The sequence below is a fragment of the Cebus imitator genome, unplaced genomic scaffold (assembly GCF_001604975.1).
Source record: "Cebus imitator isolate Cc_AM_T3 unplaced genomic scaffold, Cebus_imitator-1.0 Scaffold355, whole genome shotgun sequence".
In the NCBI taxonomy this organism is placed as follows: Eukaryota; Metazoa; Chordata; class Mammalia; order Primates; family Cebidae; genus Cebus; species Cebus imitator.
The window spans coordinates 676,955-679,172 of NW_016107670.1; positions in this window are offsets into that span (position 1 = coordinate 676,955).

Sequence of the window (2,218 nt, forward strand, 5' to 3'; positions counted from 1 at the left end):
TTACGCAGAGCTCCTGTTTTCCAAGAACAGCTCAGCAGAGCCAAAGTTACAAGCTACATTTTAATTTTTCACATTATTCTTCATTTTCTCAAATATAATCAATACAGTAAGTAACAAGCATCACAAAGTAGATAACTCATTTCGGGGAAACCAAATTCTAAGATAATTTACAAGTTAAAATTCAACCACAATTTTGTTGTTGTTGTTGTTGTTGTTATTTCAGATAGCTTGGATTTTGCCAATTCTTCCAGAAGCTTGGTGTTGCTCAGTCACCACCAAGGGGTCCACAGTGTTCTTAACACATATCCTTGGGTAATCTCCTCTCACAGTGACTGTGGATGTTGCCATTTGACTTGCTTTAACTAATTGGACATTGGCAAATGTGATGCAAACAGAAGCTTGATAGGTACATTGGGGCTCATCCTGCTGAAACACTTTTTCTTAAAATCCTGATCCATCATGTAAAGAGGTCCAGTTATACTGCTGGAGAGACCAAATGAACAGAGAGACATGCATAGCCAGCCCCCAGCATTTTCAGCCATCTCAGTAGGAATGTCAGACCTATGAGTAATGCCATTTTGGATTTCCAGGCCCAGCTTAACAGTGAGAGGACTGCAGACACAAGAGTGACCCCAGGCAAGAACAACAGAAGAACCATCTTACTGAGCCCAGCCCAGATTGCAAAATTGTAATCAAATATGTGGTAGTTTGAAATTGCTGTGAAAATAGACAACTGAAACATTAGCATTAAGGAATTGTATTCACGGAAATAATCAGATTTGTATATATCGAGGTAACTTTGGTGTCAATGTGTGAGATGACATAAGACAAGAAGAAGGGATACTGGTAAGAATGTTAGTTCAATAATCCAACAGAAAAATAATAAAGAGTTGAATTAAAGCAGTGGGAGAGAGGATAGAAAAGAGAGAAACGAGAAGGCTTTCTTTTCTGCTGAGTGTCCCTGCCCTGTGTCCTGTGCCTTTTCTTTCTTGCTTTGCTCCCTGATTCTGAGGAGTACATGCTTCAGTAGTTTCTTGGGAAAGGATTCCTGAGACAGTAAACATTTTGAGATCTTATAGTTGTGAAAATTCAACATTCTATCCTCACATTTGATGGTAGCTTGCCTGGATATGGAATTCTAGGTGGGAAATAATTTTCTTTGAAAATTTGAAAGATTTTGTTTCATTGTCCTAGCTCAGTGTCATTCTGATTTGTATACTGTTCTATGCAATGTGTTCCTTGTTTCTTTCTGAAAGTATCAAAGGCTTCTTACTATTGGAATTATGACATTTCACAATGATGTACTATAGTTCTCTTTTTCACCTTATTGCGCTACCGCTTATTGGACATTCCAACGTGGATACTTGAGACCTTCAGCTCTGGGAAATGTTCTACTATATTTTCTTTGATACTTGGGTTTATTTTCTCTATTCTCTTTTTATGGAATTTCTATTAATCAGATGTTGAAGTTCCTGAAATAATTATCTAACTTTCATATATTTTTTATCCTCTTGCTACTGTATTACTCTTTCATTTTAACATCTGGTGTGATCTTTCAAATGGTAGATGTATTGAAGTTTGATGGACTTGAGTATCTGCAGGAAAAAAGTCAACAGCACCAACAAAATTTCAGAAGTTGAACATATGAGAAAGAGAAGGAAATAGATAGAATAGTTTCCTGAAAGAGCTGGGAAAGAATAAGGTCCTCAGATGGTTTTCCTTAAGAAGAGAGAAAACCTCATTCTCAGAGATGTGGTAAGTTAAAGCTATTTATAAGCACTGATGATTAATATCGTGTGGTGTTTTAAATGCAGGATCAGATTCAAAAATATCTTTAAGTTATAACTCTCCGAGTTACTAACTGCATAACTATGACCTTGATGTTGGATATAAGATATATATGTACACATATGCACACACATTTATATAAATGAGGCATCAACATAACAATAATAATGCCTAGTTCACAGGGTTGTTGATGTTGTAAGGATTATAGATGAAAATGTTTATACAAAAGGATTTAAGGAAGGAAATAGAAGTAAAGTATGGGCTCTGAAGTTGTACTGATCTTTGTACTTTCTCATGCCATGTCTACAAACATCTGTATTTGGGCCCATCATTAGATACTCAACATTTAGTAAGTACTTAGTAGACTCCAGGTACTGTGATAACTAGTTATAATCAACTCAATAAATTTTAGCTACTACGATTATTTAGC